The sequence below is a fragment of the Ochlerotatus camptorhynchus genome, unplaced genomic scaffold, assembly GCF_037179485.1.
Source record: "Ochlerotatus camptorhynchus isolate MF236.1 unplaced genomic scaffold, CSIRO-AGI_Acam_v1.1 ptg000330l, whole genome shotgun sequence".
Classification (NCBI taxonomy): domain Eukaryota; kingdom Metazoa; phylum Arthropoda; class Insecta; order Diptera; family Culicidae; genus Ochlerotatus; species Ochlerotatus camptorhynchus.
In genome coordinates this window covers 15,644,116-15,668,915 of record NW_027040818.1, presented here as the reverse complement: position 1 = coordinate 15,668,915, position 24,800 = coordinate 15,644,116, and the positions used below count along the sequence as shown (strand labels likewise).

General features: G+C 39.4%; 1 protein-coding gene and 1 pseudogene across 1 annotated transcript in view; both read left to right on the top strand.

Moving 5' to 3' along the window:
• The first annotated feature begins 1,037 nt into the window (after positions 1-1,037).
• Swim (Secreted Wg-interacting molecule) overlaps positions 1,038-24,800 on the top strand; it is a 152,028-nt gene continuing 128,265 nt past the window's right edge. Inside the window, exon 1 of the mRNA XM_065230516.1 lies at positions 1,038-1,049. The gene's annotated coding sequence lies outside the window, so the exon portion shown is untranslated. The remainder of the gene's footprint in view (positions 1,050-24,800) is intronic.
• LOC135708676 (uncharacterized) lies at positions 4,335-5,159 on the top strand (annotated as a pseudogene).

Sequence of the window (24,800 nt, the reverse complement as noted above, 5' to 3'; positions counted from 1 at the left end):
ATGGCACTTTCACGACTTTCAAGAATGAATAAGACTCAGTCAAATCAACAATCAATACGAAACTAACGATTTTAAATTGGCTCACTACTTAACTAGCCTATTGGTCCCAAGCAAATCGATTAACGTACTCCATTCTAGTCAAAATTCTAGTACTACAAAATGTTTGTTTTGATTGGCTATGAAAGTTTGACAGATAAAATGAAGGGTTCGTGGATTTTCCTATGTTTCGAGGGGTGAATCGATTAGCTTGGGACCAAAGATAGTACCAGAGCTGAGCCAAAAAGTTGAGCTCGTTTCTTCGGGACCTTCTGTTCTTAGAGTTACCTCTATGGTCAAATCATGTTGAGTTAATCCCTGACAATATTAGGGATTCACCAGAGGACAGAAAGAAGAATGTTTTGTCCCCTTCGCGATGAATAATGAACCAAATACTTTGCATCTTCATGAAGATAAAAGTATGCGAAGAACGAAGAAGAGTGGGTACTCATCTTGCGAAGAACGAGGAAGTGCCGAAGAGCAAGAAGCACGAATATTTGCGCGCTGCATCGACACTCATATTCCTCTCAAGCAGATCACTCATCATGATTTACTTTTAAGCTTTTATCCTCTTTATTCGAGAGTGTTTGTGGGATACCGATGCTTCAAAGACCTTCGCACGCGATGGGTGAATTCGGGAAAAATGATGCGATTATCAGTTACCTTGACTCCACCTGCAAGCAAAAATAGACTGCATCGCTATTTATTTCTTAAATTATCTAGAGTGAACCAGCTTTAGGTCTGGGGCATATTATTTACGTCAATAGATTTTTTTCCCAACACAGGGTGGAATTATTGATTGATAAAAGTATGATGCGCACAGGGTCTGACAAAATCAGGTTATTATTTTAGTGTTTTTAAATCTCTGAAGAAAAATTGAAGATTAGAAATGATTGACTTTATATGTTTACATAGATAATTGATGCTTTTGTGGTAAAAAGATGGTGTTGAATAATTTTTCACCATTTCATACTATTTTCTTTTGTTTTCTTTTCTTTTCAGGTAAATTGAAGGTGCGCTGAGTCCAAAAAGAATTTTCAAACTTTCACCAAGGTATTTAACCACATACAAACATCTAGGAACTCAGCAATAAACGTCATAGACCTTGTACCAAAGTTTGATGAAATAATGCAACAAAATTAGTGAGTTTTCGGTAGTTTTCCAAGCTTGTCACCAACTTAGAATAGCAATATTTCACGCAAAATTTAGGACAACAACTAATCAAATTCGAAGAAAAGTAGAACTAGCGGCAGTCAAAATCAATCAAGGACCCCAATAACATCCGTCTCACTCAATTGGCCCATCTTTCTCGGCACCAATTTCAACTGCTTGAACCCGTCCAATCGACCACCCCAATCGATCATTCGCAAAATTGTGTCTACACTTAAGAATCATTATTTCCCCGCGCATATCAGATTGTCATCGTTGGCGGTCTTAATATCTCGATCAACGACAATTTTTGGCAGCCAGACGACCGGCCGACACTTGCCAACATCAGTGCGGATGACCTACTTTTCAATAGAATGTTGCGTTATCGATATCGCTTTCAATTTCTTCGATGACATCAGCACAAAACGGAACCCACATTGCATCGGCAGTTGAGCAGAACCGACATGTGCGACTTCCCTTGTAGGACAACCGAGGAAATTTTGCATGCGGAAATTATCCTTGCACTGCGTTCGGAATCAACAAAGTCCATTACTGTTTAACGCCCTACTTGGACACGCGGTCCAGAGGAAAGGTTGCATTCAAACTAATGTGAGACATGTGTCGCAAGTGTCGGCCGATAATCCCAGTTCCGAGGAGTTTCGTTTGATAATCAGCCCTAGCAGCGGACTAGGTGTATGTAATTTATGCAAATCTGTGCCAATGTCTGATGCTGTCGGTGACGTTATCGCTGTTTGACGGCGAGAACTCCAACCAGCTAATCCGATAATCGAGCCAACAACTCCGTAAAGCACACCCATTTCCACGATATGTATATGGGTAATTCAAAGGCACTTAATTATACTCTCTGTTTAAGTAGCATTTGTCAGCCTGCGGGAACGATTTCGATATTTCAACCCGGTGCTTGGGATAGTAATTTAAAAAATTTAAATTGTTTACACATTAGGATTCAGTTGAGATCTCGTATGTGTGTGTGTGTGTGGCGGTTGACACAAATCCGACCGCGAAGTTGCTGACTGATTTTAATGCGAAGCAATAGGTAATTTTCAAACAATTATCAGATTGTTCAACAGACGCAGGCTGCAACCCGTCTAGTGATTTACGATTACTCATATTTTAGCATGTTCAATAGAGTTCAGAGGCAGATTAGCATACGACGACATCAACGAGGGCTTGCCCCAATGGAGCAGGACTTTGTATTTTATCTCACTGTGATGTCGAATGCGGGTGCGCGGGAATGTTTGAGATTCCGATTTGTAACGTAACCGGTAGATCGATCTCGGTAAGTGGATTGTGAGCGCAAATTGATAATATCGGAAATGGCCTGAGGACAGTCATTTGTCAGTGTCGAAACGGTGGATTTACAATCCGGTTGCTGCTGGGGCTGGTGCGCTGAAGTTGATTTGTGTACGAGGAATTATGCTATGAATGGTGATTTGGATTGGAGGTAACAGAGGCTGGTAAATAAGATTTAACTGATTCAAAACGTAGTGATGAAAACGTCGCTAGAACTATTCCACAGCCGCAGTCAGTTTATGAGCAACAAGAGGGACGCACATTTTTGCCTGTGGACTTGGAGACATACTTCAAGTCCCCGCGTACATCGTACGGGCTAGGCAAAAATGTGCGTCATCTTGAAAACTGTCGCTTTAATGGCCCTTCGCTCATTTTCAACTTCTATTCAATTTTCATACTGCCGTACTCTAACGGAACTATCCACCTACATTCTTCTAAAGATCATTCTCTAGCTAATAAATCATCACACTAAAGCTTCATGTTAGCATTTCCAACCAACTCTGATTCAAAAGATTATCATTTCGGAATGTGAATAACTATTCATAAGTTTGAAATAAACGATGCTAATTCTAAAATCTTCCAAACGTTGTGAATTCGATGAAATTTTGCAGACCGTTTAAAAACAGGCTTCTTTGGGATCTCAAAACAGAATCTTTGAACTTATCAAAGTATATTCAAAATGCTAATGGTGGTTTCGACTGGTTGATTGGAATTACTTTATGGGGTTGCTTTCTCAGTCGTTCCTGTAAAAATCAAATCGTTTCTACTAAAATACTGAGAAAGCCACCCCATAAAGTATATTCAGAATTATATCCATTCTAGAATCATCCGAAGGCAAGCTCTGAAAATATGTGAAGACAAACTGAAAGTTTTGAAAACTCTAGAGTAAATTTTTAGCTTTTTATTTCAGATTTTAAGCGATTGGCCCAATCTTAGATCCATAGGCCAACATAAGAGCCATTTCCTCTATCTGATTTTTTGATATGTTATGACCAACATTGACTGGGTGTATCCTATAGCTTACCTTCCCTACTAAAATAATTCCTAAATTCCCGAGACATTTATGAGGGGTCGTAGAGTTCTCTGCATCTCTCTTAAGTAAATGTTGGACTAACATACCTTTCCTATCCCTACCAGTTGCAAGGGCGTGGAAAGGACAATCCTTAACTTTTGGAGAGAGATATGTCTTTAGGAGATAGTAATTATTGCCTATTTCCTACTTACTATCTGTACAGTAATAGATATTCGTCTTGCTATTAATAGTTATGAACTCGTACCGCCTACGATATTTGTGCAACTGGTTCGATGCTAATGCTGATGCTAATACTAATGTTTTGTAAAAAAGCCTAAATTTTCAAGGAAAAATATGAAATCATATTACGCAATAACATACAATAACAATCAATGTTGTTCAATACAAAATCCCATTTTTGTAATATTTTTATATTGCGCATTTTGCACCTTAGTAGACTCCTGAGCTGAAATTATTTTCTCAGTCACGATCCCTCACATGACCCACAGGCGTGCATGCTTTGATCGTTTTTCCTGATTTGTTTTGATTATTTTCCACTTACGCGCTTGTCAGATTGCATTGGCAGTTTTCCTACCGGCTTCATTCCGGAATAAATAGTCTGGGGAAAAGTTTATCGTACCAGTATACATTCATCGATAGGTGGGTATTTTCAAATATCAGTTGTGGAATAATTATTCTAACGATTTCCTCAAATTGCACAGATTGCAAGAGTATGGAGAAAAACCAAAAATGGCGTCGCTTGAAAGCTTCTGAAAATCCGGAAACAGAAAATCTGTCGTGTCTTTCCAACCTCGATGACGAGATGGAATATCCCGAAGATGGCCAAGGAGGAGAAGAACGCTTGATCTCTGATTGTGATGATGACCCGGCCGTTATTGTAGATTATGAGTTGAATTTAACCGGTGAAAATCGTGGCTACGCTCAATCTATGCTGCCTAGATGCAGGTATATGAGGAGTTTCAGGAGACTCCCCCGTGGAGTTTGTGAAAAACTGTTGGTTGTTGTCCCAACAGTTTCTCAAACGTGAGATCGTCTTAGTCTGCGATGGAAATGGTATTGCCCAGCCGTCATGGTGCACAAAAATGCAACCGGATGAATAAGATTTCAGTCGTTTCGCTCATTTAACGACAAATCTTGTCACAGGTCACATACCGTTGACAAAATCATAGCTACAATTTTGCAAAACTGGAAGAACAAAGAGATTCATCTTCTCTTGCACGTGTACTCTCTTTCCGTAAATAACAAGGCAGTCCATAAGGTGGTGAAGGACACTCTTTTAGAAGCCGAGGAACGGGATAGAGCTGATGCTGCGTCCAACAGTTCTGTTGGACTTTTAGCTGAAAAGATACGTCAAACGCACGGGGATCATTTACAAGCAGTGGATGTTGCATGGATGATGTGGCCTAATGCCATTTTTGCTTCAGACCTTTGTCTCCACGAAAGCCTGGTGAACGAAGGACCTCCAGCGCGCTTGGTGAAGCTTTTCACAGCCAAAGAGCTGCCGCGATTGAGGCAAATTCGTCAAAACTTTACCGTGGCTCACAACATCAATGCAGGGTACCACGCTGAAATCATCTTCATAAGAGAAACATTCTACAGTCTTGAAAAAAAACCGTTGAATGCTTAACTTCTCAAATGCGGCTCTTGAAAAAAAAAAAAAAACATTGAGGCAGCGCGACACCGCTTTGGCAAATCATTTCTCTCAGCAGAGGAAGAAGCAGTCACATTCAACGAGTTGGATTTTGAAGCTTCTCTCAGAGAAGTTCTCTGGCTGGAAATGTCAGAATAAAACGAATTGAATCCGAATCGCATTTCATATAATTTATTAATTATTTCTAAACCTATTGTCTTCAAAACCAAGATAAATCAGATCACATTCCAACCCAACAGTTGGGTCAAACCTTCTTCCTCTGATATATCAACACTTTTTGAATAAATTATTCACAGTTAATACTTCGAGAAGTCTATTAATACTTCCGTCACTGCTAGATCAATGTTTTTATTGTGGTTCTCTTGATGCGTCCTCTTCAGTTTTCGAAGGCAGGAATATGGCATAAATGTCCAATGACCGGAGATAGGTAATTATCGCAACGTCGCAATGAATTCTAGCACCACCATCCAAACAGAATGGAACCCAGGGTAGCACTGAACCGTTCCAGATTCCAAAGCAAATTTTCTACAGCATTCGAAAAATTTTGCTCTGTTAAAAGTGCCTTCTGTCGAGAATGCTTCAGTTAACCCTTCTTGTCCAATGAAGCATAACAGCGACATTCTGGGTATTCTGACAAACTCACCCCTACAAATCAATCGTTCACCCCTTACTCCGTAGTCTCTAGATCTAAGCATTGACCTTTTATCAAAACTAACTTCATCCAGGAAGATTTAATTTTGAAAAGCCCATTTGATTTCACTCATTTCTGAGGCAAACTGGACAACGTCTTCGCTACGTATTTGAATAGCTCGTCCCTCGAGTGCTTTCCAGCTAAGCCTTTCCTGGCGAAGGATTCGACAAATTGATGATGCAGAAATGGCGATCCGGAATGTGGCTTCAAACAACCGCATTGCTTCGTCCCGATGAAGAGTCGGTTTGCAGCGATACAATTCAACCAGCCATGGCCGCTTACCTGCACCAAATTTGACCACGTCGCGTTCGTATTCCTTTCGGGAAAAAATCCGTTCTGTTGATACGAGGAAATCCATTTGGAAATGGTTGTTTTATGCTTCCGATAGATGATTGCAAGCTTAGCTTTGGATAGACCAAGGAAAAAGTATCCGTAAAGCGCATGATAAGCTGTATTCACCTATACCCGCTTCTGCGAAACTTGCAGCAAGATGTAAGCCATGGTGGATAATCAATAGACCTGATACGACATACAGGATACATTAATTTTATGATAATTCTCGAGTCAAAATGTTTTAATAATTACCTGCGTAATGATGGTATATTGTTGTGTTTTATTGAAATTTGACAGATCAAGATCATGAACTGAGACGATGATTGAGGAAAAAATATCTGTCAACTACGATCCTCACAGTAGTCTAAAAATTCATGGCATGAGATATATTATATTATTATTTTGACGTAGGACAACGTCTGTGATTTCTATATGGGGGGTACACTTTGTGAAAACCGAAAATGGAACATGTAACGAAATTATGAAAGATTTTGAACGTTAATAGCTCAGCTGCCCCTGGACCAAATTCAATAATTTTATCACCAATCGATCAAAAATATTTCTGCGCATCGATAACAATGTTTTGGACTGTTGATTTTCAACAAAAAAAACTATTGAAAAAGTAGTAAATGTCAATCATTGTTCAAAAGTGTTGAAATAACTAACAAATCCACTAATGGCGTACATGCATATGTTGCTTCCCCAACACAGTCGTTTCTAGACGAAAAATGTCGATCTAGCATTGCTGGCTCCCCAACACTGTCATCAGAGAGTCGTTAGTTGACGAAACAAGTCGAAGTGGCATTCGCCTCCGATCTTCGGGCGTGTGTGATTAGGGAGGATGCAATTGCGTAACATTTTGCACACTCATCGCCATATTTGGAACCACACGCTCCCAACGACCACACAAAATGCTCTCCAGAGTTGTAATCTTGTAACCAAACTTGGAAGCAGGGGTGCAAGTGATTTTGATCGATTCTCTTCATCGACTTTTTGTTTCGTTAATAATTCGACGGCAAACACATTCATTGGTACGTTTGTTGTTCTGGATGATAGAAGAGCATAGCAGAAATAGTGCAAAATAGGTAAGTGAAGCCATGGTCATCGAAAGAGGAAATCGATGAACAGAATTGACTTTCACCTCTCTAATTCAGTCGTCAAAGCCCCTTTATTCAGTCGTCGTCATAGCAATGAAAACTAACATCGCACCGCTTTTGGTTCTTGGCTTACACTTGCTGGTTGCAATTCTGCTTTTCGACATTTTCGAAGAACCACTAAATACGTGAAATGACGTGAAACAGAATCATAAATCCGCCGAAAAAAGTGTTAAGCGTCTTTCTGCTAAAGGCGAAGATTTACCCGCTTGTTGAGAGAAGGAGTTTAACAAGAAAAACTATAAAGGGGAGGAGCTTTAGCTGGGTGGACACTGATATTCTGCGGCCTTCCAACCTGTCACAGACACCAGTTCAACCTCTGTCCAGCAGCAGAGAGTTGACATTGAAACGAAGAAGATGGGATTGTCCGGTCCGATTTGCAGATCCACCTGCCTATCATCATCCAAAGGCTTTAAGCCTGTACTATTATCGGAGCTTTTCAGGGCCACCAAGATTTTCCAAAAGAGTTGAATTTCTTAACATGTCCCAACTAAAATTCATGTCAAAAGGTTCTTTTCAGGGCAATTATAGTCATACTAAAGAGTATAAACAGAGAGAACCCTGCTCAAATTCCTATTCCTACACAAAACACAAGCTCCTGCTGCAGTTAACAAATAACATTTATTATATAAGACCACGTAGTCCTACTGCATACAACCCCATAGGGCTGTCTCTTGTAGTTTTTTAATTACCATTCATTTGATATTTTATCGTTGAAATCGGTGCACCGGTTCAAAAGGTATGAATTTTTGGAAAAAGTCATTTTAGCAAAAAATGGATTTTTTGGATCACCTTAACATGTCAATGGTCACTCTTATGACAATATATATTTTGCAATAAGGAACAAAACTACCAAATTTTACGAAATTCTGAGAATCACTATATCGTTGCTATGGAATGGCTGTAATATTAATTGTTTGTTTTTTTTTATTGTGTCAGGTTGGAAAAATATCAAAAAATCAAATCTCACCAAAGAACTAAATCATGCTTGATTTTCGTAGCCAAAAATCAACAAGCAAACAACTGCGGTTGATATTGCAAGCTGTGATATCGCAGCTCAGAATATCAAGCCAACAAAAATCATCAGCTTCAAATCTCACAGAACTATAGTGAGGTTGAGTTTCATAATGTTTGCTTTACATTCGAACGCAACCGATACCTACTACCATAACGGCTGGCAGCAGTCGCTTCGAGTTTGCCATCGGTGAAGAAAAAAAAGAGATAGTATTATTATACCTTCTCTTTCTAAGAAAACGAAGTTCCATGGAGTCATTTGTGCGTCGATTCAACTCTCAGCTTCAACTTTACACGGTGTGAATAGTCTCACAATATCAGAGGGGCTTGTATAATCAGTATCAGCATGATATTTTGCTCCAATATCATCAATATCCAATACACAGCAAAAAATTATTTTGATATCACATCAAAGTGGATGCACTACAATCATGTCGAAAATTTCATGTAATTTTTATGACCACATAAATAAACAAATGCAGTAAAAGCAGCGTAATGTCAGTTCATGCATTGTATTATTGATAATTTTGTCCTTTTTAGCAAGTAATATTACACCATATTTTCGACATGATTGTAGTGCATCCACTTTGACGTGATATCAAAATTATTTTTTTGCTGTGTATGAGAGCGGAAAAATATCAATTTGCTAATGATTATGCTATCACTGGTGCAGAGATGCCAGATATTTTTGAAGTAGGACTACGTCTGTGGTTTCTATATGGGGGTACACTTTGTGAAAACCAAAAATGGAACATGTAAAAAAAATATGAAAGATTTCGAACGTTAATAACTCAGCTACCCCTGGACCTATTTCAATAGTTTTATAACCAATCGATCAGAAATATTTCTGTTAAATTTAAGAGTATTTTTTGGACATTTATCAAGGTCATCAATCGGATGTCAGTTCCCATGTCAAGATAGAGCTGGAATTAGGTCGTAACAGCTTTTGTAAACAATGACTTCTTTCGATGACGTCTTGAAATTCAAGGGTCGCTCACGCAAATCAACAGCACCAACAGGTAGGGTAAGACTTCCACTACCTGACGGTAATGTTAGTTTGCGAAGGCGTGCCTTGAAATCTTAAAAATAATCGAGAGAAGTCATTGTTTTTCAACAGCTTCTACGCCTAATTCCAGCTTTATCTAGATATGTTTAAATCTAACATACCATGTGTTTGAAGGCAACATTGAGGGTGCAATTTCCAAAACCAAAGTCAGTCGCGGCATGAAAGTGGTCTTATTTTGATCCAAAGATGATGAATTTTAAATCTTAATACGCCAATCTATATGAATTTTTTTCTACGAATCTGTTAAAATTGAGACTTCAAAATGTCACTATTGAAAGCTGCACGAATGTGCAACTGTTGCTATGATGATTAAAATTATCACCGATTACCTGCCAGAAGCGATTTCCCTAACACAGATTTCAAAACTGAATTCCATCCGGTCTCACCAAATGGTGTTTATTCAATCACCGCGTGGTGAGTGGTGGTGTTCACTAGTACACAACGAAAGACTGTCTGCAAACAGTGAGCTGTAGCCCACACGACCATCTATAGAAGGAGGAAGAAGCCGCAGCGCTATTGATCGGGATCAGTAGCTCTTCGTGAGTCGCTGTATGCCATCCTTGTCAAGCGCGTCATACTAAAGAGTACGAACAGAGAGAAACCCGCTCAAATTCCTATTCCTACACAAAACACAAGCTCGTGTCCTACGTACCTTTGCGTACAACCTCATAGGGCTGTCCCTTGTAGTTTTTTTTTCAGAAGTCTGCGAAAAATGTCTGTGAATTTCAGAAATGTCTGTAATTCGGCTGCATAAAACTAGCAAAAGTTTTGCGAGTGACGGGGGGGTCATGAAATAGACCAGAAAACTCCAAGTTGAGATTAACCACTCATTATCAGTGTTGAAAAAATATCATAAAATCAAATCTCACCAATGCCAATGCCCCGTAGACAAAAATCAACAAGCAAACAACTGCGGTTGATATTGCAAGCTGTGATGTTGCCACTTGGAATATCAAGCTAACAAAATTGACCAGCTGCAAATCTCTCCAAACTATTGGCATCTTGCAGCAAGAATTCTATGCGTGGTAATATGAACTAGTACATGGATGATGTTTGTTTGAATTCCTCTTGAGAGTGAATGGACGCAATTACAAAATCATTAAATTTCAATCAAATAAAGTTCATTTGGAGTAAAAATGACAAATGCAGGTAGGAAAAGCTTGATTGAAGCAAATGGATGCATTTCTTTTGTTGGTATAATACAAATTTGTGATAAATTTATTGTTTTGAAAACGCGCTGTTATCAAATTACAAAAGTTCACTTCCGGATTAGTTTCAGATGACTATAGGGACGATATTAGAGTTAACATTACGTTAGTTGATATTCTCGATTATGTTGGAGATAGTGTCCGGCCAATTCGTGAAGGTTGCGCTGTGTTCGATGCAGGGCACGTTGTCCGTATAGGATATACAGAAAGAGCAGATTGCACTGTAACTTCGTAATACTTTTTTCCATTCTTTGTAACTGTCCTTGTCCTTAGGAAAACTATGCAGATGGACATTATTTCCAGCTCGCAATACACATCCAAAGACAGAACAGATGCGATTACTTCTAGGTTTAAACCAGTTCTCAAAATAGGAATGCTCTCTCAGGTGCCCGGGAACATCTTGCACTTCACGAACGCGCCGTCGAGGATATTTGACCAGAGGCTTCACATGAAGGCTGGGTATAGCGTTAGGCCTCAGATAAAATGATTTAACTGAAAGATAATATTGATTATCGATGGAATAAATAAACGCTTCTTCACGGGTTCTTGCCTGTGACGAAATCATCTAGCTCAAAATGTTTAGGACAAATTCTCAATCCAGCGGTGCTATCACCTTTCTTCATTTTCCCTTAGCTCAGTCGGTAAAGGCGCAGCTACAATGCAAGACCATGCTGGAGGTGGCTGGGTTCAATTCCCGGTCTAGTCTAGGAATTTTTCGGGTTGGAAAATTTCTCGACTTCCCTGGGCATAGAAGTATGATTGGACTTGCCACACAATTATACCAATGCAAAAATGGTACAGGCATCGAAAGTTCTCAATTTATAACTGTCGAAGTGCATCTAGTGCATCAACACTAAGTTGAGAGCATGCAATAAACTAATATGCGATATGCAATAAGCTTGAAATGCGAAGAAGAAGAAGAAGAAGAAGGCATGATTTCATAAATGTTTCGATCGGGACTGCACCCATACAGCTTATTTTCCAAAATTAAAGACAATGTGTGATGAATAATTCGAAAACATTTGAGGCATTTTCATTTGAATCGCCCCTGGAACTCTGTGCGAAAAATATTAATCATTTAATTTTGTCCTAGTGCTACACCTAAACCCAACCTGGCGTAAATGAGATCAGCGAGTTTGCGCTTGGGGTGCCTCACCAAATGCTGAATTCTATTTTTGGTTTGACCCTCATCTTGATATCTTGATCTTTCTAAATTTGAGCTAATTTCCTTTCTTTTATTACCAAAAGAAAAACAGATAAATAAACAAAAGAGAAGTGCGATGTTTGAGACCACTCAAATTGCTTTCGCATGTCTAGACGAAGCCGGTAGCAAAAAAAAAACTGCCTCCTCTTGATTCTCTCTCCCATCGGACGATAGGGGTTAGTTCATTAGCGCACAGCAGCACTGCCGGTGGAAGCTTAACTGTCCCACGTTACAAAACACAAAAATGAGACGACTGCAGTTAAAGTTTGAACAGACGTTTTGCTGCTATCGTAAAATTTCACGGAAAACGTCTTGTAACTATTTCATAGAAAGTTTGTAAAAATTTTGCAAAAATAGTAATTTTGGCATTGAAAAATCTGCTGTGACACTTATGTCGCAAATTTATCAGACGAGTTGACAAATGTACGCATATATGTCCCACTGAGAACAACTTCTCAGTTGCTGCTGTTGTTATGTTTGACACTTCGTGAGTGACGGTTAGAGTTTTTTCTTTAAAATGGTTGATTTCAGTGCCAACATTTCAAAGGGGGCGTAATTGAATTTGTGAACAATGGATGTAGCCGTCGATTGCTCGCGGAAAAAAGCTCACTCATGAAAATGAATGTCACCACAGAGACACACAGGCAGAGGAATGTTTCATCTACCAGCTAGCATTGTTAATTTGGAGGAGTGAACATTTATTTGCGAGATATCGACGGCTAAAGCCATTTTTTGCAAAAGAAATTGCGCCCCTTTGAAATGTTGACACTGATTTGAATGTGGGCCGGAATTGTCTGCCAGAGAATATTTAAAGCAGTACGGTGATTCCAATAATAGTGATAGCTATCAGTGCTGATAAAAATCATTCCTTCTACACTCAACATAGCTGAAATGAAGACAACCTTAACAGATAGACCAACTACCTGCATGAATCTGAATTTTGACATAACAACATTCTCTTGATCAAGGCAGCCTCTGAGTATCGTAGTCAACATTTGTTTTTCTTCATTCGTGGCTGGATGTTCATTATTGCCTCCGTTGTTGTCAATATTAATATTAATCTTCATCTTGGTGGGGATGATTTGAGGATCAAATGCAAAATGATTATTTTCGTTTTACTCAAATATAGCGCTGAAGGACGTGTTGTGTTAGTTTTTGAACAAAAACCGATGGCAAATTATTGCCTCAAGCTGAACTGATGATAAAATCCCGGTTTTAGGCTCTGGAGTTGACAAGATTCAAAATAATGATTTTGCCCTAAATGAATTTGATTATTTTGCTTTTGATGATCATTTCTGATTTTGACAATTTTGGGTTGAATAATCAAGCACTGGAGAATATCAACAAACGCGTACTCGTTGATGTATAATGAACTCATTTGTTCGTTTCGCTCGTACGTGACAGCGAAGATTTTCAAAACAAACGCAATTCATCTACACTGGGTTGAAGCGATACTCCTTGCGTGCAGTGATGCCACTTATACAGATTTATCTGTAACCATACAGATTTTTGTCAATATTTTGATACAGATATCTGTATATACAGATTACAGATTTTTATAAAATATACAGATTTTTCAGATTTTTCAAATAAAGGGAAAATATGTTATGCTATTTTTTATATTTTTTAATTCCGAATAATAATCTTTTCTTTCTTTTGAATAGCTTGAATTCAACCTGAGCATCAAACCCAAATCGTCTTTTTCACTAAATAAATTATCATTGTTTTAGCTTCGAATGGACTTGGAATCTTTCGAATGGACTTCTGATGTTCAGATGCTCTGATTTCTCGTTGGAAGAAATAGTAGTTTCCCTTTCTATTTGTCGAAGAGTCAACCGGGTATATTGATATTTGATTAACACGATTTCAGAAATAAAGAATATTGCAAGGGGCAATCAAATCTGCGCACTGTGCCGAACAACAGCATGACACATTGTTCGGCACATTAAGGCATACTTTGACAAGGAAGACACAAACAATATAAAATAAAACGGTACCACTGTTGAGAGTTGATATTTTGCCAATCGTTTCTAAGGTTCCTACTCGAGTCAATACTTTGTTTACTCACAAACGAAACTAGTGAGAGAATGTCATACATAAAACAGCTGATACAAGGATTCAATCAAGAAATTGTAAACGACAAACGGATACCCACTGGTGTTGGGCATCATTCGAAAAAATCGGTAAGAATTTTCTGAATCGTGAATCTTTTCAAACCGTCCGTCTCTTCTGAATCACAGCAAAAATCACAGCGGATCGTGTTTTCATCTAGAATAGCTTCTATCAGGGCGTCACTTCAGTCGAGTTCATCTATGTACACCATGGCCGGTCCAAAGCGTCTTGTCGATCCGGCAGTCAAGACGGTTGGAACAAGTTTCCTCTAGAGATTCGATTCGTTTTCGATTGAGGATGAAATCATTGTGAAAAATGCCCGATGGTTGCCTTTGATGATAAATTCGAACGGCCACAACAGCAATTTTATCAATATCAAACAAATGGATCCCAACTAAACAACAGGGATGGCAGAACACCTACACTATGCTGTTATTCGTATGAAAATAAGAGTACCATGTATCCCACATGCTGTCCCACTGGAGGCTTTATTCCAGAACACACTTCTTATTTTTGAACATAGCATTTGATACTGTCGTGTTTATCCAATCTCGAAGCGTACAACGAAGGATCAGAGCAATATCTTCTGCGAGAGTTGAGGTACATCAACAATTTTGTTATGCATAATGAACAATAATGAAGAAAACAAGCTAATCCTAGGGGCGGTCAGATTTGGCTCCCGGTCTTGCCGAGTATCTGCGGGACAGAAATTTTCACATTTTCTCCTGCGTTTTTCCTCGGATATTCTTGTCAATTATTAGCCTTAATTGGTGTGGTCTTTGATAAAACAACCACAGGACTTTAAAGCGATGTCCATAAAATATTGAAAGGTGTATCTGTAATGCTATATGCTCTTGAATCACCAATTGCCCACGTTTGTCATCTGTGTGGAGCTGACTGGATTGGGCGGAATCTTCTCGAGTTCTATACAGATCTAAGACGCCTGATAAAGCGCTTCCGCTGAAGTCTGCGATGGCTGACAATCCTATTTTCAACGTATGACAGTTCTTCAGGGGAAGGCATCATAATCAGCGATACGATAGAGTTGAGGACACGCACTTCTGAGTCGATCAGATGATTTAAAACTGGTTCGACGATGTTGCTCCAAGCGTGGGATTGAACAATGCTTAGTTTGATGGTTTGCAGTTCCTTTTCCACCTCCCGACCCGCTAACGATCTAATGAGAATGGAGGTGAATGATCCATCAGAGAAATTGAGAATGTAAACAAAATTACAAAAGTCATAACTTTCAGGGTTGCAAAACATCTTGATAAGCATACTTTAATTGTCCTTGATAGGTACGTTCGGCAGAGCGCTTGGCACAGCTTTTGACATAACTTATAACTCGGCACGAATTAAGGTGTGCAGAGTTGAACACCCCTTGGAATATTGCATACAATTCGACTAAATTTTCATTAAACGTTTTGTGTCAAAATTTATTGAAAAATTACGGAATTGAGAAAAAAAAAACAAATGTCCAGATAAAGGTTTTCGTAATTACAGACATACAAAAAATAAAATTCCAGAAATTGTGATAGTTACTTCATTAAGAAAATCTTCAGCCGGAAACAGATTCACCACAACTGGAAGTTAATGTTTTATATTTTCAATCTATTGAAAAGATACACATCACTAAACAAAAAATTTGTAGGATTTGGGGATTTTTCAAATAGACAAATTCTTTAGAAATCAACCATTAGGAATTTTTCTAGATTCTAAGCTTTGAACAAAGTCCTTCTGAACTATGAATTACCTCAATGGAGATTTACGTAAAGCTACACCAAGGCTATAATAAAGAAATTTTACAGATTTGTTATCAGATTTTTGTCAGTCAGATACAGATTAAAAAGATTTTTTGCGATGAAAATACAGATTGAAAATCGAAAAAAATGTGGCACCACTGCTTGCGTGTGATGGTAAATGATAAAAACAGATACTGATAGTTATTAATCTTTAACGAGACATTTTCTCCAGTTGGTGCATACGCATGATCATTACCAGTGTCTGCATGTATTTGGCTCGAGTCGATCACTGGTCGCACTGACAATGACATTCGCTGATTCATTTCACGCAGCGGTTGAAGAAAAAAAATGCGCCACGAACGTGTCGTTCCACGCCAAGCTTAATGTCTCACAGTACACGTTGAACTTATTCAAGCCTCGCCCGTACGTCGACATCATGCGGAAATTAGTTTTTTTTTTTAAAAGGACGTTATGAGCAAGGATACGCAAGCAACATCAAAAGTGAGGACCTTAAGTACTGCAAACTGTTTTCCAAGAAACAACTCCAGCTGATCGAAAAGGATACGTTCTCTACTGAAGCTAACGTACTCTGGCAAAGGTCTCCTCGTGGAATTGAAATAGATAGGAAGGCCTCTCTGTTGGCAGTTGTCGTACCTGTTATTGAAGCCTAAGGGAATCAAAGGATTTGTTGACTGGATTAGGGTTCGTGGATTTGCCAATCCCTTGTCACGTGATTACAGATGGCCATCTGGACGTTTTGTCTTCTAAAGGTACCTGTAAAGTATCTGCAGACATCAGTGCTGCAAAATTTCGAAGTTATCGTGGTATCATCCAAATAATTCAAAGATTAATTTTACCATTTGGGTAATCGTTTGGCGCTTGTTTTATATTTGGATAACATTTGGATTACCGACTATAATTTTTGAATAATTTCTTATACATATTAAAAATAGAGCAGTGGGGCAGATATGCATCCTTTTTTTCAATGGGAAAAAACGACTTCACATTTTTTTAATTTTTTCTAGAATAACCAGCATGCTATAATTTAATACTTAAAATATGTATTGATTTAAAACGTTGAACAGCATAACCTAAAAAAAGTCGAAATGTCACATGGGACAGTTATGCTTCCACCGACAGAGCAGCAGTAGCAAATATTTAGACCCCCCCCCCGTGCCCCCCGTTGTACCAACACTACTCGCAACTTGACTCCGTGGTACAGCAGCAGTGGCACGGAACTATTTAACGATTTGTTTGTTTTCGATAATATTTGCACATTGGCGTTCGGATAAACAACTCAACTGCGTCACCGCATTCACTCGTCGCCGTCGTCACCGTTCGATGGTTGCCAATTGGTGGAAGTGTTTTGGAAATTAAGTATACATCATTCGCTCCATATATGCGGTGGGAGGTACTGGCAGTCCTTCAACTAATTGAGCTGATTCTCTGTAGATTACTAGTTTACGCATGACACTAATCACATTCAAAAAATCAACGTAATTGGTTGAAGGACAACCGAGAAAAAGAGGCGGGTGAACGGTACTACCCAACGCATACATCGAGGGAATGCTGTACGTACATCAGCCAATAGAAGGCTGAAGAGATCGATCGCAGTTTATGTTATTGGCTAGGTTATTGGTGGGTCATGGAAAGCGGTGAATGGTTGCAGCACTTGTAGCAGTAGCGGCAGTCGGTAGAAAGTGAAACCCGGCAAGATTTATCGCTTAGCTGGCCTTTTCGGTTTCGGTGTGCTGGAAGCATTTAATCTGTGCTCACAAACTTGCAGATCAGCTGTTATTCGTGGAAGAGCCCAGACGGGGTTAAACTTCGACTCGGCAGTGTTTCATGTTACTCGGTGCAGCAAGTTCTTTCCGTTTGAACTTTGTTTTGCTTCCAACATGGGGAGATAAAATGAGTGCACTGTAGAAAATTGTATATTTTTTCATTATGTAGGTAGCGAAAATGGATCACTCATAAATGGTATCCGTTTATATTTCAACAAATAAACTACAAGGGATAGCCCTATGGGGTTGTACGCAATGGTGACGTTAGACAACGTAGTCTTACATAATAAATCTTATTTTTTAACAGCAGCAGGAGCTTGTATTTCATGTAGGAATAGCAAGTTGAGTGCGGCTCTATATGTTTATACTCTTTAGTATGACTATGATTGCCCTGAAAAGAAACCTGAGGTTTATGACATGTAGGCAGCTGGACCAGCAAATCGGACCGGACAATCCCATATTCTTCGGTTCAATGATTGGGCACTCGAAAGATTCTCGGCCCGTCTGCTGCTGGACAGGAGTTGAACTGGTGTCTGCGACAGGTTGGAAGGCCATAGTGAGCGAAACCTCAACTTTGCTACGATGAATGGGCTCTCGGAAGAATCTCGACATGGCTGCTGTTGAACACGGGTTGACCCGGTGGTGGTTGGAAAGGCGCAGCGAAGGATACCCCAACTTTGCTACGAGAAATGGGTACTCAGAAGAGTCTCGGCCTGGTTGCTTCAGGATTAGAAGCTTGGTTGCTAGCATTTCGATGGTTAATTTTGCTGATCGTCACGATGGTTCTACTTCCACACAGGGGTAGTTGGTAGCTTTGTTGGTTATGTGACTAGATGAGTGCAAATGAAAAATAGATCAGAGAGAAGTAGGGCACGGCTTGTTCGTTGTGAAGGTGCTCCAACGAATGGAATCTTGGAACAGTTTCGGCCCGGCTGCTGCTGGACACGGGTGCTTCGTAGAGTGCACTTGCTTCCGAGTTTGGTTACAAGATTACAACTCTGGAGAGCATTTTGTGTGGTCGTTGGGGGCATGTGGTTCTGAATATGGCAATGAGTGTGCAAAATGTAATGCAATTGCATCCTCACTATTCGCACTCGCCGGAAGATCTGAGGCGAATGCCACTTCGACTTGTTTCGTCTAGAAACGATTCTCTGATGACTGTGTTGGGGCAGCAGCATATGCATGTACGTAATTGGTAGATTTGTTAGTTATTTCGACGCTTTTGGACAATGCTTGACATTTACCACTTTTCTTAATAGCTTCTTGTTGAAAATCAACAAACGAATGCGATGCACAGAAATATTTCTGATGGATTGGTGATAAAATTATTGAAATTGGTCCAGGAGCAGCTGAGTTATTACTCTTCAAAATCTTTCATAACTTCGTTACATGTTCCATTTTTGGTTTTCACAAAGTGTACCCCCATAAAGTAATCTTTTTTTTCCTGGATTTGTTTTCCGTCGATCTTGTTTTCCGTGCTGAGCACCACTGTTAGCGACGCGAGGGAGGCAGCTCCCACACCCAGGCTTGATGGAGCCTCGCTCGCGAGTTTGAAATGAGCCGACCGTAGCATTTTTCTGAGGAGGAGAATTCCTACTGCCAAATCATTCCACTGAGCTTCAGAGCTTGTGAGCGAAGGAGGATAAAATGAGAGTGAGGTTTGCTGCCATTCATGTTCATGTTTTCTATCACACGCTCTTACTCTCACTCTGGGTGAACTCTGAGCTTTTTGCGTCGAACATAAAAGTCATCCGGAGTCTCGAAAAGCGCACCTCACGTCAAATCATCCTCTCGCTGAAGTTCAATCTCCCTCTCTCGCGATGAGTTTTTGTTTATTTCTTCCATATTCCTGCTGCCACTCACTCGAGGTGAGGGCTGGCTAAACTCACAGGAATAGAGTGTTTTGAAAACTCCAGTGAGTTTGAGGAGTTTTAGCAAGCCTGCCCACACCTGGACCCTAGCTATAGACCCATCAACTCATGAACCGGTAACCAACGGCTTTACTAACCCAGGCCTGCTGGGGTGAGAGGCAATCACGTTTACCACTACACCATAGGCACCGCTGATATAGAGATCACAGATGTAGTTCTACATTAAAAAAGGAACTTCAACAAAATTCCAAGAGCATCTGGAAATTAGCAGAACATCAAGAGAATTCTGCAACAGTTTTAGAAAAGTTCCGTGAACTGCAGATAAATTTCGAATAAATGCAAGACTTCAGCACAGATCAGAGAATTTCAAAGCAGTTCCAAAAGTTTCAGACAACTGCAAACACTTTTAAGATCTTCTGGGTAGTTTGGACAACTCCTGAGAGGTTTAGAGGAATTAAGGGGAAAATTTATTAACATTGGAGAAGTTTAGAGTGGAGATCAGATCAGATAATTTTAAAGCTGTTATATTTATTTCAAGAAGTTGCAGGAACTTGCTACAAGTTCCAAGGATTTAAGGAAAATCCCTATAATTTTAGAGGTGTTCCGAAAACTGGAAAATTGCATGATATTCACGAATGCTCCATAAGCTTCAGGGTGATTGCTGGGACATTATGCAATTTCCAAAGACTTTATTGATGTCCAGAGAAGTTCAGGGATGTTAAGATCACAATATAAAGAAAGAATAGAGGAAAGTCCAGATCTTTGCGGTAGTCCATTATTTGAGAGTAGTTTAAAGGTCTTGAAGATTTTGTGCCTTTAAATTTCAATATAATTGCTAGAACTTCAGTGACAATCTTGGAACCGCGTAAGGTATTTGGATTATGAATTTCAGGAAAATTATCCTAAGGACAGTGTTCGAAAAATCATTCGCAAATCTCATTCATTGAGCCTCCCTAAAAGAATAATTTCGCGTGCACATTTGGCAAACAAATCTTATGCTTGAAATTCTCATGTGAAAATGCTCACTCATGCTCACAACGCCAAAAAATCATGCCAGGTTAAAACTCCTAGAAACCACTCAAACGTCAATTGATATCATGCTTATGTATATTGTGCTTGTTTTCCATCTACTGATGCAAAAACAACAATAATTACATTGAATGTCATCGAAATACAGAAGCAATCATGTTTGGAACCTGAAAACTCATCGGTGATTAAACTCGCGTGAGATTTGAGATTTGAATTTTTCCAAACACTGCCTAAGGGAAGTTCAGATAATTCCAGGGAAGTCCAAAGAACTCCAAAGAAGATGAGAAAACTTCAGAAAAGATTGGGAAGCTTCACAGAACTCCAGGGAACTTGAAAGCAGGTTTCGAGAATTCCAGAAAAAAAACTACGGGAACGTGGCAACTTAAAAGAAGTTTCAAAAACAAGTCCTGGAAAGTCCAATGAAGTTCAAACACAAAAAATAAAGTTTTTTTTTAGGAAAATTCCGTTATTATACTTATGCGAAGATCGAAGAACCCCAAGACAGGTCCATTAACCTCAGATAAATTGTGGGAACTTTTAAGAAATCCTGTGGAATTCAGGGAAGTCCGCATTGGCGTAGTAAATGGGGGTGCCAGGGGACCAGGCCCCCTCAAGAATTATCTAGCCCCCCTCCAGAATTATCTAAGCCCTCTCCAGATAAATTGTCTAGCTACGCCAATGAAGTCCAGGGATTTCTGAAAGTCAAAACAATTTCAGGGCAATTGAAAGAGTTTCAGAGAAATCCAAAGAGCATCGAAAAGCCGATAGAAATTTCCAAAAGCTTTAAAATCTTTACAAAAGTTTCGAGATGATCCGAGAATTTAAAGAAAATTCCAGGATCTTAAAGTCCGATCAATGAACATCTCGAAGATTCAGGAAACTCCAGAGAAGTTCAGACAACCAGGAATTAAGCCCGCCACCAAAATTTCCCCCACCCCTCCCCCATTGATCTACCGTTTATTGCGCTTTTCATTGCTTCTATTCCGCAAGCCCCTCCATCCCCTCCCATTTATCCCATATCATATGCAGCCACAAGGCAATTGAGAAGCTGCAGAAAATATGGGAAGGAAAACTTGCAACCGACACTGACTAAAGACTGCCATAGTCAATAGTGTGGCCGTGGCGGCCGTGTTTACCAGGCCAAAAGTTGTTTGGCCGATTGATAGGCATAAATACTAGCGCTTCTTGGTGGCGCCACATGGCACTTGCGGCATGAACTTTTCTCTCGATTCGCCTATTAATACCGATCGGTCGGTCCAGACCGTAGCGCGAAATGATCATCACGGAGCGGCATCGGCACGACGAGGGGGCTTTTGGCGAAGATAATTCGCGTGCGGGTGAAAGCGAAAGTTATATGCAGGCAAATGCTGAGACTGCATGTGTGTCTATATATATATATTTAATGCACATGCAAATAATGTCCGATCGATGACGACGATTGGTGGACGAAAGTCCATGTTGGCGAAAATGGCTGTGACAGGGTAGAAGCAGGTGCTGGAGGTGGCGGAACATGTATTCGGTGGAATTTCACCGCAGTTTGGACTTCAGGGCACGCTGCGGTCACCTGGCTGTTGTTGGAAGCGTGCAAACCTGTCACGATCGGATCAAATCGAAATGCACCGGAGTTCGAGTTTGGTTTTCTTGGGCTTTGTAGTGGTGTCCTAATTGTTGCATAGCTGTTGAGGGAAAATTCAGTTCTGGTTAAAATAGGGCTAGTTGTAGATATGCGATAAGTCACTAGTAGGGTGGAGGACACATAGAGCAACTATTGAAATAAATTTATGAAAGAAACGAAAATCAGTGTTTCAATTTGATTAATTATGGGAAATACCCAATCAGTTCAATGAACTGATATGAATTGGTATCGAGAAAAAAAAAACAGAACATTTTCAAATTTCATCATGCGTTCAATTGGGTTCTTTAATTTTGAAAAATATATCGGTTTTTATATATCATCTGAAAGAGCTTCGTTTTCTAAGCACAGCTATATTTTTTTCGAACTCACACACTTGAATCTCGATTTTTAAATCAAGATTTAATGTAAAATAATAACTTCACTGTTTGACACTGAACTGACAGACTGACAGCTCGCTCCCATACAAAGTGACACCGAGAGGCGCTAATAAGGTGATTTTTGCAAATGTAATCGATCTTATTTAAAATAGTTCCAGTGTACCAAAATTGATGAAATTTTGGGTTTGGGTTCCATTTTTAATGCAGATTACGAATATGCATTTACCTCAACATCCTTAAAGAACCCAATCGAATCGTCCGGAGCATTGTTTTTCTTCTCACACTTTTCATACCGTCACTCCACGTGGCGATCAAGTGTGCTATGCGCGCTGCAAACAGACGTCAACAGCAACGCACGGTGGGGTTAAATTCGTGTTTTACGCTACCGTTAATTAACGACCCAACATGATGTGAATGAAATTGCGACAAAAATAAACAAGATAGAAAATTGGTGTCAAAGAAAGAGTTGTAGAAAGCATTGATAAGCATCTTTTGGTTATGCAAAACAATGCATTTATTGCTAAAATGTGGCTAAATGCAGCTTACTTTAAGTAAAAATGACACTATTAAATAGGAAATTTACCAATGAAGGCAAAAGTTTTGTGCCATGCCATTTATAATTTTCGAGTTAAAGCCAATTTATGGCAAGCTTAGACCAAACCAGAAAAAGTTCAATAACTCAGTAATCTTTAGATTTGAAATTAAATTGAATTATTTGCACTAAAGAACCGAACAACCTGTATAATAAATGTTATTTGTTTACTGCAGCAGGAGCTTGTGTTTTGTGTAGGAATAGGAATTTGAGCGGGGTTCTCTCTGTTTATACTATTTAGTATAACGCGCTTGGCATAGATGGCCCACACCGACTCACAAAGAGCTACTGATTCCGATCAATAGCGGTGCAGCTTCTTCCTCCTTCTATGGATGCTCATGTGGGCTGCAGCTCGCTGCTTGCAGGCAGCCTTTCGTTGTGTACTGGAGAACACCACCACTCACCACGCGGTGATTGAATAAACACAGTTTGGTGAGACCGGATGGAATTCAACTTTGAAATCTGTGTTAAGGAAATCGCTTTTCGCAGGAAATCGGTGATTATTTTATTTATTATAGCAACAGTTGAACGTTCGTGCAATTTTAAATAGAGCAATTTTGAAAAATAATTCAGTATTAAATTTAACAGATGCGTAAAAACATTTCTAATCGATTGGTGATAACATTATTGAAAAAAATTTTTTCCTCTGTTCGGGACATAAAACCACTGTGACCAGTAATTTGATCTATTGTAGTATATCCCGTGTCCTTAGTTTAGTGCATGTCGTATTACTCCATCGCTATTGAGAAATGATGAAGCATTCGATTTTTTTACAGTTGTCATTCTCGCATTTATCGCAAGGATCCGACTCTAATTGAAAGGTCCCGCTATTTATACCCTTCGGAGTGTTGGAACACCCTCCAAAGGCGCGCTCCTTTGTCAATCAAAATTGGATCTCTTAGCAACAAAAACAAGCAATGACACCGATAATTACCTTGCATCAGAACCCTAGTCTTAACCACTTCAAACTAGGGAACAATGAATAGAAGATTTGGAATCACATAGGTGAAGACTAACTCATTTTTTCCTTGTTTCAAGATCATCCTCGGTCAAGGCAACCCGGGGACTTGTCACTATCAACAAGGCATAAAAAGTAACAAGGACTAAGATGTGTTCCTTTGATTACTGAAAAATCCTGTTCCCCTAGTCTGAAGTAGACAAGACTAGGAATCGGTGGTAGAGCTTACATCCCGTAACGTACCACGAAAAGGTGATCTACCCACGCTACGGGGCATTATTGAAATTGGTCCAGGGACAGCTGAGGTATTAACGTTCAAAATCTTTCATAATTTCGTTACATGTTCCATTTTCGGTTTTCACAAAGTGTACCCTCATATAGAAAAAATCACAGACGTAGTCCTACGTCATAAAAAAAAATTGATTCAAAATGGCCGAATTTAAACACTAATGTAAATAATTCTCCACAAAAGACGATTATGCAAAATTTCAGGAAAATCGCAAGCCTCCTCTAAAAATGTTGGAAAAGATGTCCATTTGTTTGTTAATTTTAGAGCCTTGAAAACTTTTCATGTCATAGAATCTACCAAATTCATCCATAGTCCCACATCTCACTGTTGCACTTTTCAGACTATCGCTCTATCTTATTGTTACACTTTTCCTAATTTTCTAGTCCCACAGTTTTGTTCTGGATTAAGTAAACTATTTCTTCGGATTTTTTTTTCTGAATATCCTAGAAATTTTTCTCCAAGGGTTTCCTTAAAATCATTTCAAAATTTGTCAGAGTAACTTTCAGCATTCCCCTTTTAATTTTTGACGTAGGACTACGTCTGTGATTTCTATATGG